Raw genomic sequence first — 25692 nt, 5'->3', positions numbered from 1 at the left:
GCCTTTGCCTAGAGCACTCCCTTGGTGACCACCGTGTCTACATTGTGCTTTTGGCCTCTCAACCATTTTCCATTCACTCAAACGAAACCATTTATACAGGGACTCGACACTCCATGATACAAGCGCCCACAACCACCATGCACGACTCACGCCACTAACTACTCCTATTATCATGCTCACGTCCAGCTTCACCACAACGCCCAAACAACCCGACCGTTCATCTAGCTAGCTAACCAACGACCTACATGCATCCATACCAGAGTGCGTGCTAGCTTTCCTCAACGGCCGGCCACTAATCCTCTAACTACATGCATGCAACTAACTAATCAAGATTACTACTAACATTTTTGTCCTTAATCTTGACTTGCTGTCGCCGGAGTTGCTGCCGGGGAAAGTCCCTTCTTCGTCTCCAGGGCCGTCGCACGCTCGTCTTACCCTAGCCCATAAGTTGAAAGAGCTTCTTACTTTTCATTGTGAAGTCCCCAGTCTTCTCCATGATACGATTGATTTCAGTAAACTCCTCAACCATATCATCGACCTATTGAAGTAGTGTCTTAGAACTTGAAACCTTGCAACAACTATAGTTTGTTCACTTTGCTCAATCACAGTACCTGCTGTATGCAATGATCAAGAACGATGCTTTGACCAGGAACACTTGAAATGATCCGAATTCCATCAGTGTCTAAACTTTTAAGAACTATATAATCAAGACCTCCTTTCATCCAAGTTGTCGGGGATGGCTTCTCAACTACTGCATAATCTGGAAATTGTGAAATAAATGTCATCATGTGAGAATATAATACAGGTTCAGTGTTATAAAAGTGGATTGGACGCTAGGTGCCATATGACTGGGTGCCTATATACTTATGCATGGACTGCCACTCACATAACCCACCGCGCCTTGTACAACGTTGCACATATTTCACGGTAAATTTGAGAAGTATTTTGCAAACAATTAAGAATGCTAGTATCAAGAAGCCATATTAAGGTTCGGCCAAACACAAATTAAATTCAGAGCAATTCTCTTGATCCTCAATGGTCTTTATGAAATATCAGCAATCATTATCATAAAAAATGGATTGATCGTGCACATACATGGAAATGAAAGAAGAAATATAGGTACAAATCAATGAGGAAAACTACACTATTTAGTGGATTACACAAAAACCGGCCAGCTCGTGAATAGCATGGACATACCAGCAGTTTTCTACAATAAGGGACCAGCTCGCGAATAGAATGGACATGCCCGTCTTTCCTCATCTCCAGAAGCTATCCCAAAAGCATGATTCCTGATTATATACATTGAAGAGCACAGCAGAACCATATTGGAAGAGAACCACATAGCGACAGCAAAATATGTCGTTCTTCACTCCAATGCCCTACAAAAACGTGAAATAAATGAGGTTACATGATGTACATACAACATGTTCAACAAACGATCAAACATAAATATAATTGTTGGCCCTCAAAATATGTGGTGCTACACTGAAATCACTTACCATGATCTCTGGAGGGAATTCAGAGTAGCAGAGCGCAATGTAGTTTAGCGACCAGGTGGATGGATTTACCAAGTCGCTCCCATGCTGTAAAAGATTGGATAAAGAAAATCAAAGAAAGGTCGTTTTTCATTCCTCATCACCAAATCACCGTGGCCTCCCACGACATTGTTAGATGAGAGATTGAAAAAACACAGTAGCCCACAAGGTCTTTCTTGCGGAACTATCCTCAAACACCCAGCGTACAACCACCTATGCGTTCTAACTCACCTGATGGAGAGGAAGTAGGCCTTGACGGGGATGTAGCGCACTAAGCCTTATTCGTCCTCTTCCTCCTGTCGAGCCGCGGAGCCCGGACCCGCCTCTGCCGCCGCCCGGATCCAGGCCCAGTAGACTGAACTCCCATGGCCAGAGTCGCGGGCATCATTGGGTGCGGTTGCAGCGACCGCCACCACCGAGGCCTTGTGCGGAATCTCTCTTCTTCGTCTGCTGTAAAAAATATATAGATGATCGATCTGTCAAGGGCGGCGGCTGGGCGGCGGAGAGAGGCGCACGTCAAGGGCAGCGGAGAGAGGGACCGAGAGTGCCACGGGCGCTGGGCTTGCGTGGAGGTGATAGGGCTGGGTGGAGGGGACTGCGAGGCAGCGCTTAGGATGGAATCATTCCGTAAATCATGGATGGGGATCTGCGGGACGCGGTGCACTAGGACGGTGGCAGACGATGGCGTCTGCCTGGCAGAACATTAGATCTGGATGACAAACCATTGACGTAATATAGACAGTCGGATCTGTTTAATTTGATTTGGTTGGACAGTCCTGATTATCCCGTGTACAGTTTGTTGTGTGGTTTTGGGGGAATTCATGTTTGCTCTTTCAATATTAGTATAGATTAATAGTAGTATAGAATACTGCAGACATGTTTGCAAATGAAGTACACAACTAGATCCTACTAGCCCACTTCACCACGGTACAACATGGAACAACTAAGATACTACAGAGAGTGTCAATTTCAGCGTCAGATCAATGTCAGCGGCCACAGCAAACAAACAAGGTAGAACCTACAGCAGACAGTTAATTCCATGTCTTAGCAAGTCCAAGAGAACTCCTGATGCCTGCACAACGATTGATATCATCAGTCAAAACCAATTTTAACAAGGCACACTTGCTGAAATGCCGATCAAGTTATATCATCTCCCGATTGTGCATGATTACAACAATAAAGATCAACTCATTTTTCCAGACATATTATAATAATATCCTAAGATGAATCATTAGGGAAAACAAACATGGCCCCAACAATCTAAAAACAACTAATCTGTGGTTGGTACTACTACACACCTTGAACCATTTAACTAATACGTTCTCACACACAAGTACATATGATCGCGGCATAAATTAGAAGATCATCGACTCAATACTAATATTCTTAATTATCTAGTCATTCGAGATTTACTTCATGCATCAAGTGCCTATGAGAGCTTCATGAACTACAAAGTAGAATGGTCACGTATCTAACTCATTGGTATGCTTTTTCTGGAATACAAGGAAAGGACGTACCAGTTAGAAATTACCAAATTCATGCCATAGAGACCTCAAACAAGAGATCACACATCTGTTGGAATAGCAACTTGTATTACTATGAGGCCAAAGCCACCATATATAGATGTACATGATAATGCCAAAAGGCAAGAATACAAAAGGCCAAAGGCTATAATCAATATAATTCTAACACCCCCCCTCAAACTCATGGTGGATCCACAGCACTGAGTTTGGAGAGGTGAAATCTATGTTGCACTCTAGTCTGTGTCTTCGTTAAGAAGTCTGCTAGCTGTAACTCGGAAGGCACATATTGAAGAGCAATAACATGATCCTGCACAGCAGCGCACACATAATAAGCATCAACACCAATATGTTTGGTAAGCTCATGTTTCACGGGATCCTGTGCAATACTGATAGCACATGTATTGTCGGACAAGAGGGTGGTAGGTGCAGTAACAGAAACACCAAAATCCTCGGGTAGCCATCGTAATCAAGTGACCTCTGTCGTCAGAAGAGCCATAGCTCTCAATTCGGCCTCTGCACTCGAACGAGAAACAATAGTCTGTTTCTTCATCTTCCAGGCAATGAGTGTAGGAGATATGCCCTAGAGGCAATAAGAAATGTTATTATTTATCTCCATGCTCATAATTATGTTTATGTTCCATGCTATAACTGTTGTGGTTCCCGAGCCCGTATATCCATAAAGGCTCTGGGGAAAACCCATGTGTATGTGTGGAATAATAAATGGTAAAATATATTCCTAGTCATGCCTCTAAGACTAGCTCAAGTATTGCATGATGATTATGTTTTCCCAATCATGGGCATGTCTATGCCAGCAACTTTGAGGGCACAATGTTAGAAGAACATTTGTGTTGAATCGACCCGATTTAATGTTATGCTATGAGATACGTTCATCACAAGTTTATGGTTAATAACACAGAGATGGTTAATGTTTGCATAACTCCTTAGACCATGAGAGTATCAAGTTTCTTCATACTTGCTTCATGAACTTTGGGATTTGTTAAACGTCATCCGTAAATGGGTGGCTATTATGGCGGCTTACGGGTTCATGGAAAAGTGGGTCAAGTAACTTGATAGCTCAAGATTGGGATTTTCTCCTCTGACGATGGAGAGATATTCTCGGGCCCTCTCGATGTTACGATATCCATCATCATCTGGCCAGACACAGTGTGATTTGATCACAGGCATGCCGGAACACGGAAACGAGAAAAGAGAACATAACCGGTAACATGTTAACTAGCATATTGGACAAATTGTTAATCCACGGGGTTGCAAGTAAATCTCACCTCGGGTATTTGTAACATATCGTGAGGCAACAGGAATAGCACACGACAACTGGAGGTTCACTCGAATATTCATTCGTGTGGGTATAGGGGTCAATATGGGTGTCCACGGCTCCGATGTTGATCATTGATCGGAAAGAGTCCCATTCATGTCTATACATCACCGAACCTATAGGATCACACGCTTAAGGGTCATCTATCTGTTGAATACTAGACAGGGAGTCTGAGAGAAATTCACCAAAAAAGTTTCGGACACATCGGAAAGGTTCTAGAGAGAGAACACAAGAATAGTTTCGGTAAAACCGAAATGTTCTTCGGGGTATTCCATTAAGTAAAATTGGTTCCGGGACATGCCTGATAATTCTTGGAGGGTGCCAGAATTATTCTGGAAACTTATGGGAATTTTCTGGGATAAAAACCAGAAATGTTTCAGAGCTGCCGAAACCACTTAAGATGCTTTTCGCTGATGAAAATAACTAATCCGGAATTGTTCCGAAATGCATTGAAAATTATTTTAATGGGTACTGGAAATATTCTAAGCCCACATAAATATTTTTAGTTTGAACGGACGCTGAAATAATGTCATCGTGTATAGTGAAAGTGCTTTTTGGATATTTTTATAAAAATTCACCTTTTACGGATCGAAAAGGCTTCTAGAAGGACTTGGGGATCAAGGAACCCCATTTGAGGGCCCCCATGAAGGTGGGACGTTCAAAGGTGCAGCTCCTCCATGGAGCTCCACTTGTCATCCCTTTATGCCCTTTATGTGTGACATAAATTGTGGGCATTTTGGGTTTTTCATGTTCCCCCTACCCCTTGGGTTTTCCTATAAATAGAGGTGGAGAGGCACTCTCCACAATTACTCCTTATCACATACAAATATCATGCATGATCTGGCCTTCTCTCTCCCTCCTAGCGAAATAGTTTCATAGAGCCGAAAGGCTGTCTGGGTTCCGGCAGGAACTAGTTCTGGATGGCGAAGCCCTGCCGGATAGATGAAAGCACATGTGTGCAACTCTGTGGAGAGATCATAGTTTTGGTCTTAGTTCGAGAGTGCCTCCCGAAGGGCTGTCCGAGTGACCGTCCGAATTTCAAAGGTCCTCCCAAAGGGCTGTCCGCGACCCCGTCCGACGGACTGTCCGACCGCCTCCCGGAGGGCTGTCCGGGGGCAGAAGAGGGAATACATCCTCGCGGTTGGGAGGTTGTAAATCCGAGCTGTGCGGATCTGCACCATCGATCATCATCGACTCTTCTTCCGCTGTGCTACGAGTTGGTAATGAAAAAGATCAAACCTTGTATGCAGTCTCCATAGTGGTCCTTGGCTGGTGCATATGTCGGATTTTTTTTGTTTTCTGTTGCATTGCCCAATAGTGGCATCATGAGCCGTGCTATGCGTAGATGTAGGTTGTGATCTATAATGCATAGAGATGTATGGGTGTTGCACAATATAATTTGTAGTAGATGAGTTCTATTATTAAAAATTATTTGTGCGGGTAGCAGATGAAATCTGTTACACGATGTTCTTGTTTCTTCCCTAGAGTTTGCATATTTCTGATCTTGATAACGGTTTGGTGGATTTTCAATGTTCTGCCAATCCGTGATCATGATTGATCAACGAAGTGCTAACAGTTCGTTGAAATCCACCATAGTTAGAAAGAAAGATGAAATTTCGTAGACAAAAGGGCAATGCATATATGATCTGCACGGGGGTCATGTGTATGACGAAGTTCAGCATGGGGCTCGAGATTTTATTATCTCATGTTTCATACGCTCTGCAAAGTTAATCTAGTGACTTGAATAAATCATACATGATGATGGACGTAGGTAGCTTCCGTTTGTTTCAAAACCTCAAGAGCCACGTAAAACCTTTTTTGTATGAACCGATTAGAGGCGTCTAACTTGGGTTTGCAGGATCGTTTGCATGTGATGTGGTATAGCAGTGCTCATAATAATTTGATTATGTATGAGATGACTATATAATGTAAATTAAGATGACCTGCGTGTCATGATTGTCAGTTTAATGACCTGCGTGTCAACCTTAAGTAATGCACTTATTTTATTAGCTATAGAGATAGCAATATTATCTGGTGCATCAACAAGGTGGTGACAATCTTCGCGAAGGTGAATACCGACGCGAATGCCGAAGGCGAAGAAATACAAGACTTTGGTGCACCGTCGGAAAGGGCTATACCATATCACGCTATTATGAATTGCTTGAGATGTTTATCCCTTTGGTGCACCCTTTTTGATTGCGCGGTAGTCACTTTTTATTAGGGTGATCTCTCACTTAAAATATCAAGTAGTTAGTGTTCTCCCAAGTGTAGCACTGTCACGGCACCTATCTCTTTGGGGTATCACATGGATACATGGGTACGAACTATTAGAGAATTGTGAGGCGAGTGAGTTGAGATCACTTGGTTGTCTTGACGTTCACACATGAAAGTCATGAGCTCGGAACATGTGCATCGAAAGATGAACAAGAGGCACATAGAGATGTGATTGGCAAGTTGGCCTATCAATTGCAATTCTCGTCACTTGAGATGGATACATCCTTGGCGTTGAATTGTAATATGGATCTTGAAGCACTCACGGTCAATTATGAGAGATATTGATTTGAGTGGGAGCGCACTGTTGAATTAACATGTTTAATTCTCAGTGCAATCAATTATGAACACTGTCTAAGTGTTACTTGCTAAATATTTGTAGAATAATGGCTCGCATTTCCTCCTTCCCTGTTAAAATTGAATAGATGTTAAATATCTGGTTAAAACTTTACAATTGGTAACGTAATGTGAGGATTGTCCTCAAGAGTTCAGAGAAGGACTTTGTCCTATCGCATGCTTTCGGTATTCTGGCGCTAATGTTATGGATGATGTGACTCTCGTCCTTCCATCCAAAAGCTAGAATTCCGTTACGGTCAAGTGCAATATGTTTGCTTCCATGAGACACGAACTTCAAAAGTTTTGGGATAGCTATGTAATATTCATGGAACTGAAAATCATTTTCAGACACAAACAAAGGCTAAAAGATATGTGATATCCAAATCAATGTTTGTTTTGCAAACTGTTAGTAAAAGTGTTTACTGGGCATTTGACTGATGAGAGAGGGATCCAGAAGAACGCCTGTCATACAATGAAGTTGGAAGCTTCTTCTGGAACTAGGAGAAATAGTGAAAGCTAAATTGTTGGAAGTATTAAGGCAAAAAGAAAGAAGACTGGAATATCTAGCTCATGTATGAATGTCATAAAAAATTTGATGTATAGAAGGCTAGTGAAAGATATAGTTCTTGGGAATTATGGTTAAACATGTTAATCACTAATTCTTGGGGATTGTGAGTTGATCACAAAAATACCCGCTCGATTGTATTCTGTGGCAAATAAATGCAAGAACTACTACGGCCTAAAGGACTTGCCGGGACTGAGGATTAAATACATGTTGGGAACATAGTAAAAGTTGCTATGCCTTCCATCGGTGTATTACCTATGTATTTACTTTCATAATTCATTTTAGAGTTTAACACACTCTAGCCCATTGCATAAGGTATCTTGCAAGAAGGTTGTTCATAAGAGAACTTCTAATGTTCGGTGTTATGAATAACATAAGGAGCATACTTTCATTGAGAATGAGATGTATGTTATGAATGTTGATAATAATACATTACCTCTGTGTGTACTTTCATAATTCATTTTAGATTTTTTTATATACTCTAGCCCATTTCAGATATTGTTGCTTTCCCCGACTCTTGTGTATTCGAGCTATGTACTCGAGCCCTCGAGGCCCCTGGCTTGTAATATAAAGCTTTTATTATTTTATTTGTGTCTAGTGTTGTGTTGTGATATCTTCCCGTGAGTCCCTGATCTTGATCGTAAACATTCACATGTATGATTAGTGTACAATTGAATCAGGGGGTCACAATTTGGTGAAATATTATATGTTCATATCCATTATGCTATTTAATACCCCTCTGATCTTGAGCATGATTATCATTTGTGAGTAGTTACTTTTGTTCTCGTGGTCACGGGAGAAGTCATGTTGCAAGTAGTCATGTGAACTTGATATGTGTTTGATATTTTAATGATATGTATGTTCTGATCCCTTAGTGGTGTCATGTGAACATCGACTACATTGCACTTCACCATATTTGGGCCTAAGGAGTTGCATTGTGGAGTAGTTATTAGATGATGGGTTGCTAGAGTGAAAAAATCTTAAACCCTAGTTTATGCGCTACCTCGTAAGGGAACGATTTGGATCCAAAAGTTTAATGCTATGGTAAGATTTTATCTTAATACTTTTCTCGTAGTTGCGGATCCTTGCGAGGGGGTTATTCATAAGTAGGAGGTTTGTTCAAGTAAGAACATCACCTAAACAAATTTCCACCCACATATCAATTTATCCAAGTAGAGAACACAAATTAAACCAACATGCTGAAAGTAGCATGGTGAAATTCCCGTGTACCCTCAAGAACGCTTTGCTTATTATAAGAGAACGTTTTGGCCTATCCTTTTCAACAAAAGGATTGGACAACCTTGTCATACGTCTCCAACGTATCTATAATTTTTGATTGTTCCATGCTATATTATATCCTGTTTTGGACATTATTGGGCTTTATTATACACTTTTATATTATTTTTGGGACTAACCAATTAACCGGAGGCCCAACCCAGAATTGTTGTTTGTTGCCTATTTCAGATTTTCGCAGAAAAAGAATATCAAACAGAGTCCAAACGGAATGAAACCTTCGGGAACGTGATCTTCGGAACGAACATGATCCAGAGGACTTGGACCCTACGTCAAGAAAGCAACCAGGAAGGCACGAGGTAGTTGGCGCGCCTACCCCCCCCCCCCAGGCGCGCCCTCCACCCTCCACCGACGTACTTCTTCCTCCTATATATACCTATGTACCCCCAAACTACCAGATACGGAGCCCAAACCCTAATTCCACCGTTGTAACTTTCTGTATCCGCGAGATCTCATCTTGGGGCCTTCTTCGGAGCTCCGCCAGAGGGGGCATCGATCACGGAGGGCTTCTACATCAACACCATAGCCTCTCTGATGAAGTGTGAGTAGTTTACTTCAGACCTTCGGGTCCATAGTTATTAGCTAGATGGCTTCTTCTCTCTTTTTGGATCTCAATACAAAGTTCTCCCTCTCTCTTGTGGAGATCTATTCGATGTAATCTTCTTTTTTGCGGTGTGTTTGTTGAGATCGATGAATTGTGAGTTTATGATCAAGTTTCTCTATGAACAATATTTGAATCTTCTCTGAATTATATTATGTATGATTGGTTATCTTTGCAAGTCTCTTCGAATTATCAGTTTGGTTTGGACTACTAGATTGATCTTTCTTGCAATGGGAGGAGTGCTTACCTTTGGGTTCAATCTTGCGGTGTCCTTTCCCAGTGACAGTAGGGGCAGTTATACGTCTCCAACATATCTATAATTTTTGATTGCTCCATGCTATATTATCTACTGTTTTGGACTATATTGGGCTTTATTTTCCACTTTTATATTATTTTTGGGACTAACCTATTAACCGGAGGCCCAGCCCAGCATTGCTGTTTTTTTGCCTATTTCAGTGTTCCGAAGAAACGGAATATCAAACGGAGTCCAAACGGAATAAACCTTTCTGGAACGTGATTTTCTTCCCGAATATGACCCAAGAGACTTGGACCCTATGCCAAGGAAGCTTCGAGGTGGGCACGAGGTAGCGGGGCGGGTACTATACCCCCAGGCGCGCCCCCACCCTCGTGGGCCCAACGAAGCTCCACCGACGTACTTCTTCCTCCTATATATACCTACGTACCCCCAAACGAACAGGGATGGAGCAAAAAACCTAATTCCACCGCCGCAACTTTCTGTATCCACGAGATCCCATCTTGGGGCCTATTCCGGAGCTCCGCAGAAGAGGGCCGTCATCACGGAGGGCTTCTACATCATCATAGCCCCTCCGATGAAGTGTGAGTAGTTTACCTCAGACCTTCGGGTCCATAGTTATTAGCTAGATGGCTTCTTCTCTCTCTTTGGATCTCAATACAAAGTTCTCCCCCTCTCTTGTGGAGATCTATTCGATGTAATCTTCTTCTTTTTGCGGTGTGTTTGTTGAGACCGATGAATTGTGGGTTTATGATCAAGTCTATCTATGAATAACATTTGAATCTTCTCTGAATTCTTTTATGTATGATTGGTTATCTTTGCAAGTCTCTTCGAATTATCCGTTTCGTTTGGCCAACTAGATTGGTAGTACTCGCCATGGGAGAAGTGCTTAGCTTTGGGTTCGATCTTGCGGTGTCCTTTCCAAGTGACAGAAGGGGCAGCAAGGCACGTATTGCATCGTTGCCATCGAGGATAACAAGATGGGGTTTATTTCATATTGCATGAATTTATCTCTCTACATCATGTCATCTTGCTTAAAGCGTTACTATGTTTTTAACTTAATACCCTAGATGCATGCTAGATAGCGGTCGATGAGTGGAGTAATAGTAGTAGATGCAGAATCGTTTCGGTCTACTTGTCACGGACGTGATGCCTATATACATGATCATGCCTAGATATTCTCATAACTATGCTCAATTCTGTCAATTGCTCAACAGTAATTTGTTCACCCACCGTAGAATACTTATGCTCTTGAGAATAGCCACTAGTGAAACCTATGGCCCCCGGGTCTATTCTCATCATATCAATCTCCATCACTTTAATCTTGCTTTGCTTTTTTACTTTGCCTTTTACTTTTCACTTTGCATCTCTATACCGAAAATACCAAAAATATTATATCTATCAGATCTCACTCTCGTAAGTGACCATGAAGGGATTGACAACCCCTAATCGCGTTGGTTGCGAGTAGCTATCGTTTTGTGCAGGTACGAGGGACTTGAGCGTGGCCTCCTACTCGATTGATACCTTGGTTCTCAAAAACTGAGGGAAATACTTACGCTACTCCGCTGCATCATCCTCTCCTCTTCGGGGAAAACCAACGCAAGCTCAAGAGGTAGCAAGAAGAATTTCTGGCGCCGTTGCCGGGGAGTCTACGCAAAAATTCAACATACCAAGTACCCATCACAATCCCTATCTCCCGCATTACATTATTTACCATTTGCCTCTCGTTTTCCTCTCCCCCCCAATTCACCCTTGCCGTTTTATTCGCCCTCTCTTTCTCCTTCTCCTTCTCCTTCTCCTTTTTCGTTTGCCTTTTTCTCGCTTGCCTTTTGTTTGCTCGTGTGTTGGATTGCTTGTTTGTCGCGATGGCTCAAGATACTACCAAATTGTGTGACTTCACCAATACCGGTAATAATGATTTCCTTAGCACTCCGATTGCTCCTCTTGCCAATACTGAATGTTGTGAAATCAATACTGCCTTGTTGAATCTTGTTATGAAAGATCAATTTGCCGGCCTTCCTAGTGAAGATGCCGCTACTCATCTCAATAGCTTCGTTGATTTATGTGATATGCAAAAGAAAAAAGATGTCGATAATGATGTCGTTAAATTGAAGCTATTTCCTTTTTCGCTTAGAGATCGTGCTAAAGCTTGGTTTTCGTCTTTTCCTAAAAATAGTATTGATGCTTGGAACAAGTGCAAAGATGCTTTTATCTCTAAGTATTTTCCTCCCGCTAAGATCATCTCTCTTAGAAACGATATTATGAATTTTAAGCAACTTGATCATGAACATGTTGCACAAGCTTGGGAGAGAATGAAATTAATGATACGTAATTGCCCTACTCATGGTTTAAATTTGTGGATGATTATACAAAAATTTTATGCCGGATTGAATTTTGCTTCTAGAAATCTTTTAGATTCGGCCGCGGGAGGCACTTTTATGGAAATCACTTTAGGAGATGCTACTAAACTCCTAGATAATATTATGGTTAATTATTCTCATTGGCATACTGAAAGATCTTCTAATAAAAAAGTGCATGTGATAGAAGAAATCAATGTTTTGAGTGGAAGGATGGATGAACTTATGAAATTATTTGCTACTAAGAGTGTTTCTTATGATCCTAATGATATGACTTTTTCTACTTTGATTGAGAATAACAATGAATCTATGGATGTGAATTTTGTTGGTAGGAATAATTTTGGTAACAACGCGTATAGAGGGAATTTTAATCCTAGGCCTTATCCTAGTAATCCTTCTAATAATTATGGAAACTCCTACAACAACTCTTATGGAAATTATAATAAGATGCCCTCTCAATTTGAGAATAGTGTTAAAGAGTTTATGAATTCACAAAAGAATTTTAATGCTTCGCTTGAAGAGAAATTACTTAAAGTTGATGATTTGTCTAGGAACGTTGATAGAATTTCTTTTGAAATTGATTCTTTAAAGCTTAGATCTATTCCTCCCAAGCATGATATCAATGAGTCTCTCAAAGCCATGAGAATTTCCATTGATGAGTGCAAGGAAAGAACCGCTAGGATGCGTGCTTCCAAAGATCCCTTTATTAAAGCGTGTTCTTCCAATTCCTATGAAAATCAAGATGAAGATCTAAAAGTTATTGATGTGTCCCCTATCAAATATTTGTTTTGCAATATGAATCTTGATGAAACTGAATATGATCTTCCTTTACCTAGAAGGCGTTCTAAAAATTCGGAGTATTTAGATCTTTATGATGAAATTGATGAAAGTGGGATTGAAAGAAATAAAAATCTAGATGTTGCTAAACCCACTATATTGGATTTCAAGGAATTTCATTATGAAAGTTGCTCTTTAATTGATTGTATTTCCTTTTTGCAATCCATGCTAAATTCTCCACATGCTTATAGTCAAAAGAAAGTCTTTACCGAACATATTGTTGATGCCTTGATGCAATCTTATGAAGAAAAGCTTGAGTTAAAAGTTTCTATCCCTAGAAAACTCTATGATGAGTGGGAACCAACTACTAAAATTAAAATTAAAAATCATGAGTTTTATGCTTTGTGTGATTTGGGTGCTAGTGTTTCCACTATCCCCAAAACTTTGTGTGATTTGCTAGATTTCCGCGATTTTGATGATTGCTCTCTAAACTTGCATCTTGCGGATTCCACTATTAAGAAACTTATGGGAAGAATTAATGATGTTCTTATTGTTGCAAATAGGAATTATGTGCCCGTAGATTTCATTGTTCTTGACATAGATTGCAATCCTTCTTGCCCTATTATTCTTGGTAGACCTTTCCTTAGAACGGTTGGTGCGATTATTGATATGAAGGAAGGGAATATTAGATTTAAATTTCCATTAAAAAAAGGCATGGAACAGTTTCCTAGAAGGAAAATAAAATTTCCATATGAAACTATCATGAGAGCCACTTATGGATTGCCTACAAAAGATGGCAATACCTAGATCTATCCTCGCTTTTATGCCTAGCTAGGGGCGTTAAACGATAGCGCTTGTTGGGAGGCAACCCAATTTTATTTTTATTTTTTTCTGTTTTTCTTATGTTAGGGAATAAATAACCCATCTACCTTCTGTTTGGATGTGGTTTTGTGTTTTAATTAGTGTTTGTGCCAAGTAGAACCGTTGGGAAGACTTGGGGAAAGTCTTGTTGAACTTGCTGTAAAAACAGAAACTTTAGCGCTCACGAGAACTGCTGTAACTTTTATTTGGAAAGTGATATTTAGTTAATTCTTTTCGCAGATGATTAATAGATAAATTACTCACGTCCAAAAATTTATTTTAGAATTTTTGGGGTTCCAGATCTTGCGTTATCTACAGATTACTACAGACTGTTCTGTTTTTGACAGATTCTGTTTTTCGTGTGTTGTTTGCTTATTTTGATGAATCTATGGCTAGTAAAATAGTTTATAATCCATAGAAAAGTTGGAATACAGTAGGTTTAACACCAATATAAATAAATAATGATTTCATTACAGTACCTTGAAGTGGTCTTTTGTTTTCTTTCTCTAACGGAGCTCACGAGATTTCTATTGAGTTTTGTGTTGTGAAGTTTTCAAGTTTTTGGTGAATTCTTTTGATGGATTATGGAACAAGGAGTGGAAAGAGCCTAAGCTTGGGGTTGCCCATGTCACCCCCAAGATAATCCAAGGACACCAAAAATTCAAAGCTTGGGGATGCCCCGGAAGGCATCCCCTCTTTCGTCTACTTCCATCGGTATTTACTTGGAGCTATATTTTTATTCACCAACATGATATGTGTTTTGCTTGGAGCGTCTTGTATTATTTGTTTCTTTGTTTGCTAGTGTGCCACAATCATCCTTGCTGTACACACCTTTTGAGAGAGCCATACATGAATTATAATTTGATAGAATACTCTATGTGCTTCACTTATATCTTTTGAGCTATGTAGTTTTGCTCTATGTGCTTCACTTATATCTTTTGAGCGTTATAATTTTGCTCTATGTGCTTCACTTAGATCTTTAGAGCACGGTGGTGGATTTGTTTTAAATAAACTATTGATCTCTCATGCTTCACTGAAATTATTTTGAGAGTCTTAATAGCATGGTAATTTGCTTAATAATAACATGCTTGGTATTCAAGATTTGTGAAACTTTCTTTTGAGTGCGTTGAATACTAAGAAAAGTTGGATGCTTGATAATTGTTTTGAGATGTGGAGGTACTAATATCAGAGTCACGCTAGTAGAGTAATTGTGAATTTGAGAAGTGCTTGAGTTAAAGTTTACAAGTCCCGTAGCATGCACGTATGGTAAACGTTATGCAACAAATTTGAAACATGAGGTGTTATTTGATTGTCCTCCTTATGAGTGGCGGTCGGGGACGAGCGATGGTCTTTTCCTACCAATCTATCCCCCTAGGGGCATGCGCGTAATGCTTTGGTTATTGATGGCTTGCAGATTTTTTCAACAAGTATATGAGTTCTTTATGACTAATGTTGAGTCCATGGATTATATGCACTCTCACCCTTCCATCATTGCTAGCCTCTACGGTACCGTGCATTGCCCTTTCTCACATCGAGAGTTGGTGCAAACTTCGCCGGTGCATCCAAACACCGTGATATGATATGCTCTTTCACACATAAACCTCCTTATATCTTCCTGAAAACAGCCACCATACCTACCTATTATGGCATTTCCATAGCCATTCCGAGATATATTGCCATGCAACTTCCCACCATCCAGTTTATCATGACACATTCATCATTGTCATATTGCTAGCATGATCATGTAGTTGACATAGTATTTGTGGCAAAGCCACCGTTCATAATTCTTTCGTACTTGTCACTCTTGATTCATTGCATATCCCGGTACACCGCCGGAGGCATCCATATAGAGTCATACTTTGTTCTAGTATCGAGTTGTAATAATTGAGTTGTAAATATATAGAAGCGTAATGATCATCATTTAATAGAGCATTGTCCCAAAACAAAAGAAGAGAGAAAGGCCAAAGAAAAGAAAAAGAAGCCCCCCACCCCCAAAAAGGGGCAATGCTACTATCCTTTTTCCACACATGTGCTTTAAAATCTTCATGATAGAGAGTCTCGTGTTTTGTCACATTCATATACTAGTGGGGATTTTTCATTATAGAACTTGGCTTGTATATTCCAACAATGGGCCTCCTCAAGTGCCCTAGGTCTTCGTGAGCAAGCAAGTTGGATGCACACCCACTTAGTTTCTTTTGTTGAGCTTTCATACATTTATAGCTCTAGTGCATCCGTTGCATGGAAATCCCTACTCCTTGCATTAACATCAATCGATGGGCACCTCCATAGCGCATTGATTAGCCTCGTTGATGTGAGACTTTCTCCTTTTTGTATTCTCCACATAACCCCCATCATTATATTCTATTCCACCCATAGTGCTATATCCATGGCTCACGCTCATGTATTGCGTGAAAGTTTATGAGTTTGAAATTATTAAGGTATGAAACAATTGCTTGGCTTGTCATCGGGGTTGTGCATGATGAGAGCATTCTTGTGTGACGAAAATGGAGCATGAATAAACTATATGATTATGTAGGGATGAACTTTCTTTGGCCATGTTACTTTGAGAAAACATAATTGGTTTGTTAGTTTGCTTGAAGTATTATTATTCCCTATGTCAATATGAACTTTTGTCTTGAATCCTTCTAATCTGAATATTCATACCACAATTAAGAAGATTTGCATTGAAATTATGCCAAGTAGCACTCCGCATCAAAAGTTCTCTTTTTATCATTTACCTACTCGAGGACGAGCAGGAATTAAGCTTGGGGATGCCTGATACGTCTCCAACGTATCTATAGTTTTTGATTTCTCCATGCTATATTATCTACTGTTTTGGACTATATTGGGTATTTTCCACATTTATATTATTTTTGGGACTAACCTATTAACCGCAGGCCCAGCCCAGAATTGCTGTTTTTTTTGCCTATTTCAGTGTTTCGAAGAAACGGAATATCAAACAGAGTCCAAACAGAATGAAACCTTCGGGAACGTGATTTTCTCACCGAATATGACTCAGGAGACTTGGACCCTACGCCAAGGAAGCTTCGAGGTGGGCACAGGGTAGGGGGGCGCGCCCTATACCCCCAGGCGTGCCCCCACCCTCGTGGGCCCACCGAAGCTCCACCGATGTACTTCTTCCTCCTATATATACCTACGTACCCCCAAACGAACAGAGACGGAGCCAAAAACCTAATTCCACCGCCGCAACTTTCTGTATGCACGAGATCCCATCTTGGGGCCTGTTCCGGAGCTCCGCCAGAGAGGGTCGTCATCACGGAGGGCTTCTACATCATCATAGCCTCTTCGATGAAGTGTGAGTAGTTTACCTCAGACCTTCGGGTCCATAGTTAGTAGCTAGATGGCTTCCTCTCTCTATTTGGATCTCAATACAAAGTTCTCCCCCTCTCTCGTGGAGATCTATTCGATGTAATCTTCTTCTTTTTGCGGTGTGTTTGTTGAGACCGATGAATTGTGGGTTTATGATCAAGGCTATCTATGAATAATATTTGAATATTCTCTGAATACTTTTATGTATGATTGGTTATCTTTGCAAGTCTCTTCGAATTATCAGTTTGGTTTGGCCTACTAGATTGGTTTTTCTTGCCATGGGAGAAGTGCTTAGCTTTAGGTTCGATCTTGCGGTGTCCTTTCCCAGTGACAGAAGGGGCAGCAAGGCATGTATTGTATCGTTGCCATCGAGGATAACAAGATGGGGTTTATGTCATATTGCATGAATTTATATCTCTACATCATGTCATCTTTCTTAAAGCGTTACTCTGTTTTTAACTTAATACTCTAGATGCATGCTGGATAGCGGTCGACGAGTGGAGTAATAGTAGTAGATGCAGAATTGTTTCGGTCTACTTGTCACGGACGTGATGCCTATATACATGATCATGCCTAGATATTCTCATAACTATGCTCAATTCTGTCAATTGCTCAACAGTAATTTGTTCACCCACCGTAGAATACTTATGCTCTTGAGAGAAGCCACTAGTGAAACCTATGGCCCCCGGGTCTATTCTCATCATATCAATCTCCATCACTTTAATCTTGCTTTGCTTTTTACTTTGCCTTTTACTTTTCACTTTGCATCTCTATACCAAAAATACCAAAAATACTATCTATCAGATCTCACTCTCGTAAGTGACCGTGAAGGGATTGACAACCCCTAACCGCGTTGGTTGCGAGTAGCTATCGTTTTGTGCAGGTACGAGGGACTTGAGTGTGGCCTCCTATTGGATTGATACCTTGGTTCTCAAAAACTGAGGGAAATACTTACGCTACTCTGCTGCATCATCCTCTCCTCTTCGGGGAAAACCAACGCAAGCTCAAGAGGTAGCAATCTCCATAGCCCGTTGATATGCCTAGTTGATGTGAGAATATCTTCTCCCTTTTTGTCTTCTCCACAACCACCATTCTATTCCACATATAGAGCTATGTCCATGGCTCACGCTCATGTACGTATTGCGTGAAGATTGAAAAAGTTTGAGAACACCAAAAGTATGAAACAATTGCTTGGCTTGTCATCGGGGTTGTGCGTGATTTAAATACTTTGTGTGGTGAAGATGGAGCATAGCCAGACTATATGATTTTGTAGGGATAACTTTTTTAGGCCATGTTATTTTGAAGAGACATAATTGCTTAGTTAGTATGCTTGAAGTATTATTATTTCTATGTCAATATTGAACTTTTGTCTTGAATCTTTCGGATCTGAATATTCGTACCACAATTAAGAGAATTACATTGAAATTATGCCAAGTAGCATTCCACATCAAAAATTCTGTTTTTTATCATTTACCTACTCGAGGACAAGTAGGAATTAAGCTTGGGGATGCTTGATACGTCTCGAACGTATCTATAATTTTTTATTGTTCCATGCTATATTATATCTTGTTTTGGACATTATTGGGCTTTATTATACACTTTTATATTATTTTTGGGACTAACCTATTAACCGGAGGCCCAGCCCAGAATTTCTGTTTTTGCCTATATCATAGTTTCGCAGAAAAAGAATATCAAACAGAGTCCAAACGAAATGAAACCTTCGGGAACGTGATTTTCGGAACGAACGTGATCCAGAGGACTTGGACCCTACGTCAAGAAAGCAACCAAGAAGGCACAAGGTAGGGGGGCACACCCTCAACCCTCATGGGGCCCACATTGCTCCACCGACGTACTTATTCATCCTATATATACCTACGTACCCCCAAACTACCAGATATGGAGCCAAAACCCTAATTCCACCACCGTAACTTTCTGTATCCGCGAGATCCTATCTTGGGGCCTTTTCCGGAGCTCCGCCGGAGGGGGCATCGATCACGGAGGGCTTCTACATCAACACATAGCCTTTTCGATGAAGTGTGAGTAGTTTACTTCAGACCTTTGGGTCCATAGTTATTAGCTAGATGGCTTCTTCTCTCTTTTTGCAGATCACGGAGGTATCTTGCAAGAAGGTTGTTCATAAGAGAACTTTTAATGTTCGATGTTATGAATAACATAAGCGGCATACTTTCATTGAGAATGAGATGTATGTTATGAATGTTGATAATAATACATTACCTCTATGTTTAATTTCATAATTCATTTTAGATTTTTTATATACTCTAGCCCATTTCAGATATTGTTGCTTTCCCTGACTCTTGTGTATTCGAGCTATGTACTCGAGCCCTCGATGCCCCTGGCTTGTAATATAAAGATTTTATTATTTTATTTGTGTCTAGTGTTGTGTTGTGATATCTTCCCGTGAGTCCCTGATCTTGATCGTACACATTCACGTGTCTGACTAGTGTAAAATTGAATTGGGTGGTCACAATTTGGTGAAATATTATATGTTCATATCCATTATGCTCTTTAATACCCCTCTGATCTTGAGCATGATTATCATTTGTGAGTAGTTACTTTTGTTCTCGAGGTCACGGGAGAAGTCATGTTGCAATTAGTCATGTGAACTTGATATGTGTTCAATATTTTAATGATATGTATGTTGTGATCCCTTAGTAGTGTCATGTGAACGTTGACTACATGGCACTTCACCATATTTGGGCCTAAGGAGTTGCATTGTGGAGTAGTTATTAGATGATGGGTTGCTAGAGTGACAGAAGCTTAAACCCTAGTTTATGCGCTACTTCGTAAGGGAACGATTTGGATCCAAAAGTTTAATGCTATGGTTAGATTTTATCTTAATACTTTTCTCGTAGTTGCGGATGCTTGCGAGGGGGTTAATCATAAGTAGGAGGTTTGTTCAAGTAAGAACATCACCTAAACAAATTTCCACCCACATATCAAATTATCAATGTGGCGAACACAAATTAAACAAACATGCTGAAAGTAGCATGGTGAAATTCCCGTGTACCCTCAAGAACGCTTTGCATATTATAAGAGACTGTTTTGGCCTGTCCTTTGCCACAAAAGGATTGGACAACCTTGTGATACATCTCCAACGTATATATAAGTTTTGATTGTTCCATGCTATATTATATCCTGTTTTAGACATTATTGGGCTTTATTATACACTTTTATATTATTTTTGGGACTAACCAATTACCCGGAGGCCCAACCCAGAATTGCTGTTTTTTGCCTATTTCAGAGTTTCGCGGAAAAAGAATATCAAACGGAGTCCAAACGGAATGAAACCTTCGGGAACGTGATCTTCGGAACGAACGTGATCCAAAGGACTTGGACCCTACGTCAAGAAAGCAACCATGCAGGCACGAGGTAGGGGCACGCCTACCCCCCCCCCCCTAAGGCACGCCCTCCACCCTCGTGGGACCCACGTTGCTCCACCGACATACTTTTTCCTCCTATATATACCTACGTACCCCCAAACTACCAGATACGGAGCCAAAACCCTAATTCCACCGATGTAACTTTCTGTATCCGCGAGATCCCATCTTGGGGCCTTTTCCGGAGCTCCGCCGGAGGGAGCATCGATCACAGAGGGCTTCTACATCAACACCATAGCCTCTCCGATGAAGTGTGAGTAGTTTACTTCAGACCTTCGGGTCCATAGTTATTAGCTAGATGGCTTCTTCTCTCTTTTTGGATCTCAATACAAAGTTCTCCTCCTCTCTTGTGGAGATCTATTCGATATAATCTTCTTTTTTGCGGTGTGTTTGTTGAGATCGATGAATTGTGGGTTTATGATCAAGTTTATCTATGAACAATATTTGAATCTTCTCTGAATTCTTTTATGTACGATTGGTTATCTTTGCAAATCTCTTCGAATTATCAGTTTGGTTTGGCCTACTAGATTGATCTTTCTTGCAATGGGAGAAGTGCTTAGCTTTGGGTTCAATCATGCGGTGTCCTTTCCGAGTGACACTAGGGGCAGCAAGGCACGTATTGTATTGTTGCCATCGAGGATAACAAGATGGGGTTTATATCATATTGCATGAGTTTATCCCTCTACATCATGTCATCTTGCTTAAAGCATTACTCTGTTCCGTTGAACATAAGACTCTAGATGCATGCTGGATAGCGGTCGATGTATGGAGTAATAGTAGTAGATGCAGGCAGGAGTCGGTCTACTTGTCTCGGACATGATGCCTATATACATGATCAATTGCTCAACAGTAATTTGTTTACCCGCCGTAATACTTATGCTCTCGAGAGAAGCCACTAGTGAAACCTATGGCCCCCGGGTCTATTTTCCATCATATTAATCTTCCATCAACAAGCTATTTCCTTTTCCTTTTATTTTGCTTTCTTTACTTTGCATCTTTATCATAAAAATAACAAAAATATTATCTTATCATATCTATCAGATCTCACTTTCATAAGTGACCGTGAAGGGATTGACAACCCCTTTATTGTGTTGGTTGCGAGGTTTTTATTTGTTTGTGTAGGTGTGAGGGACTCGTGCGTGGCCTCCTACTGGATTGACACCTTGGTTCTCAAAAACTGAGGGAAATACTTACGCTACTTTGCTGCATCACCCTTTCCTCTTCAAGGAAAACCAACGCAGTGCTCAAGAGGTAGCACCTTGCTACACTTTATATACCGTTACCATTACTTGCTCGTTACAATTATCTTACTATCAAACTACCTGTTACCAACAATTTCAGTGCTTGCAGAAATTACCATGCTGAAAACCACTTGTCATTTCCTTATGCTCCTCGTTAGGTTCGACACTCTTACTTATTGAAAGGACTACGATTGATCCCATACACTTGTGGGTCATCACCAGCCACATCAATCCCGGCTCCAGGTCTCTCATGGATTGTAGTTGCCCTCATGTAAGCCTTGAGTTATGCCTCACTTCCCAAACCGATCTGATCCAAGTTACATTTCCGGACAACTTGCAAATAGAAAAAGTAAAAGGTTGCATTACTTCGTACAAATTATTTTCAATGGGAATGACTAGCGAGAAATGAGTGAGACGACCGAACTAATACTGTTTGCACACAAACATGAACACATCACTGTGTACCCTTGATACCAAGGGTGATGCAGCACAACTCTCATCGAACGAGAATCAATCGGAAGCACGATACGCAAGACATCAGATGGGAGCTTTTGTCGACCCAAAATCTGTCTTACCCGGGAGGGACGCCGTTAGGGCTCGCGGTGGCTATTGGTTTTTGCAGGTCCACCTACCCGCCCCTAGAGCCTCGTGGATCTGCAACCCTCCAGCATGAAGGTCTTATGAAGGCATGAGAAGCATGATACAAATTTAGGAGATAAAAGTAGATGAACACAAATATGTAATTAATTTCAAAAAATAGTGGACTTACTTGGCTTAAAATTGAGCCACAATGAGTACAAACCCGGCTTTAGCATAGCTAGGATGCACAGAGCCAACACGGACACCACAAAGACACACACAAAAGTGATGATAAATAGCAAAGTCTTATAAGACCAAAGCTATGCATATGTGAGGAAAGAACCTCAAAGCGACTGGATCCCCGATAGGTCGATCCCGGGGGAAAAAGCAATGTCAAAGCTTCACTTGATCCATTGCCCCATACTTTGAGATCTTCCTCCCCGCTGATCAAGCAACAACGCAGCTCATCATCTCATATCACCACACATAGGACAAGATTCTTCAACAGCAACGCCTTCAAAAAGGGAGCGACGATGAAGCGTTATCGTCGCCAGATCCAACCACCAAGGCAAGAATCTAGGGTTTCACACTAAAGAACCAGTCTGAGCATTCCGAGCAATGCCTTCAACAAGGTAACAATGTAAAAACACCACCATTGCCAGGTATAACTACTCGGGTTAGAGACTGGAGCTCAAGACTGGGTGCTTGAGTAGCACCACCACGCACGTGTTGTCACCATCACTTTTCCATGATCTGAGAAACTACATGTAATGTGACCGCCGATGCTACACGACCATCCCTTTGTGTCACGGTTATGGTCATATATCCGATGGTTCTGAACCTCCGCCTCCATTGGGCTGTTGTCCTTGTTGGACAAGGTGCAGAGCCACATGACCTTTCTGATCGATTGAAGACACAAGAACAAAGCCAAAACAAATAACAACAACACAAGATTACTATTACAGGATTATGAGCATCCATGTTTGATCCTCTCCTCCTAGATGGTCACCTCCTCTTTACCAAAGAAGCATTGTTAACATGCAGGCCCTTTTACTATGATTATTCGATAGGCGACACATAAAGATGTTAATATCCAGCGGGGTTTTAAACCGCCAAAGATGGTTAATCTTGGTCAGAGGCGAAGACTAAGTCATCAAAGAAAAAAAGGAGTGATGCTCCATTGCACTTATGAACAACCAATGTAAGTCTTACCCGAGTAGGGAACCATCTCCTTTTTGTATTTTTTTTTCAAAACCACCTCATGTCTTAATTAACCAACATATTTGTTACAATCACTCATTACAAAATTCACCAAACAAGGCAGAACATCATTAACAAGAATACCATCTGATCTATTGTCAAAACTGAACTTTGCAATTAAATGGCCCACCACATTGGCTGATCGTTTCATCATACAATTTTTTAAAATATTTAGCATCTTAGAGAAACTCATTGTTTCCTTTTTCAAATCAAAGAGCGCCGACCTATCCAAATTTTCCTTTGCAAGAGTCGAAACACAAACACACAGTCAGTCACTAAAATTATAGAATTGTTTTTTAAACAAAAAATTATAGGATTGTGGAGAGTGATACCTATAAAGAGATCAACAATACATGCCCGGAGTTCCGCTTCCTCCATGCTTTTACAATGCCCAATGATATCCCAAGAAGAAACAATGGCATTCCCAAAAGAGTCCATGGCCATCACACCCACACTTGCAACGCTAATGTTCTCCATAAAGATTGCATCGACATTTATCTTGATATAATCTGAAGGAGGGGGTTGCAAAGCCACCCGAGTTTCCAAAGTATTAGGAGCAATTCCTAGTCTACGCACCGTGCCTTTGCATTTATTCTTCAAGTCCTCCACTGGATAGGAGTGAAAAGCAACAAAACACGGCCAATGATTATCCACAAAACCAGAAGAGTCTGAGACCGATTCCTTGCCCTTGCCCAAAATCAAATCATTTCTCAAATGCTAGACTCTCCAGAAAATAAAAATTATTTGGTCACGCATCTTAGGGCTCAATTTTTTTAGACGAATAAGAAGCCAATCACTTCCAGTATACCTGAACACCTCCTTCGGAGGTAATTCCCATATGTCCCTCATGGCCATACATAATACAAAAGCCTTCAGACATTGGACAAGCGCGTGAAACATACTTTCATCCTCCACTCCACAAATAGAGCAAGTACTAACCATAGCTTGGTTATGCACCACTCTGTTTACCTGGACAACCAAGCTATTGGTAGCAACCCGCCACGCAAAAATACAAATGTTCTGTGGAACATTGGCCTTCCCGATCAAATCCCAAATTTTCCTCCAACACAGCCCACGCCTTTGTGTATTTTGGTCTTGCATTACTAGAATCCAAGCGATTAGAAATAATAAGGATGGGAAATTGTAGGCGATAAATGTCTATGCCTGCTCGCCATTCCACCGCCGCCCCCACCACAAATCTCTAGCGATTTTTGCTTCCCCGGGCCACCCCGCACCGTGGATAGCTTCAGTCATCCTCATATGTGTCTTCTTCATCGAGAATGGAGCTCGTGGTGGTCTATTCTTACTGCGGGCGGGCGGCAGCCAGCACCGCCATGGATCCGGACGGTAGCTTCGTTGGATGGCTCGTTGCGGGCAGATTCGGCTACTCCGTCCATGATTGAGACGCACAGTCATCCACCCGTACCATATCCACGTGCAGGGGGCGATGACGGCTGTGGATTATTATTCGGTCACCTGTAGGCAAGAAGGGGGTGGCGGCGGCTGCGTTTTTGCTTCCGCCGGATTTGATTTCTAGCCAAATGTTATATTTAGAGCTTTCAAACCTATGTTATTTATGGCCAACGGGCGATTTGTGACAAAGTCATGAATTTATTTATATAGATGGATGATATGAGTTCCTCTTCATTGTCAGAGCCAGATGATTCCGACATAGAGGAGGTGCTTTTGGACAATGATGCCAAGGTCCTCTTGTTGAATCTCGTCCATGAATTTGACGCCAGCAAGAAGAAGAAGCATCGAGGATCGACGGTTGGCCGTATTTGCATCCACTTTGTGGAGGTACCAAAATGCTCATGAAGACTACTTTGTGGAGGTACCAACATAAACAGCTCACCTCATCCATAGGCGTTACCGAATGCGTAGATCTCTTTTTGTTCGCATTGTTGAAGCTTGTGAGCAAAATTGCCACTTTTTCACTCATCGGAGGTATACAACCGGTTATCTTGGATTTAGTGCATACCAAAAAATATCGGTTGCACTGAGAATGATAGCATATGGCATTCCGGCCAATTACACCAATGAGTATCTTTGCATTGAAGACGATACCATGTTCAACTAAGCGGACGTTTGCCAAGGCATTAATCCTGGTATTTAGTCCAGAGTACCTCTGAGCTCCCAATAGGAGGACACAAAAAACTTGATGATGATGAACAAAGCA

The 25692-nt window shown here is 41.1% G+C and overlaps 1 pseudogene; it reads right to left on the bottom strand.

Annotated features, from left to right (window-relative positions):
- Positions 1-436: 436 nt before the first annotated feature.
- Positions 437-24362, bottom strand: LOC125516332 (annotated as a pseudogene).
- Between the last annotated feature and the right edge of the window lie 1330 nt (positions 24363-25692).

Source organism: Triticum urartu, chromosome 6 (genome assembly GCF_003073215.2).
Source record: "Triticum urartu cultivar G1812 chromosome 6, Tu2.1, whole genome shotgun sequence".
NCBI classification, from domain to species: domain Eukaryota; kingdom Viridiplantae; phylum Streptophyta; class Magnoliopsida; order Poales; family Poaceae; genus Triticum; species Triticum urartu.
Note: the sequence above shows the minus strand (reverse complement) of the source record. Positions and strands in the feature narration are given on the sequence as shown.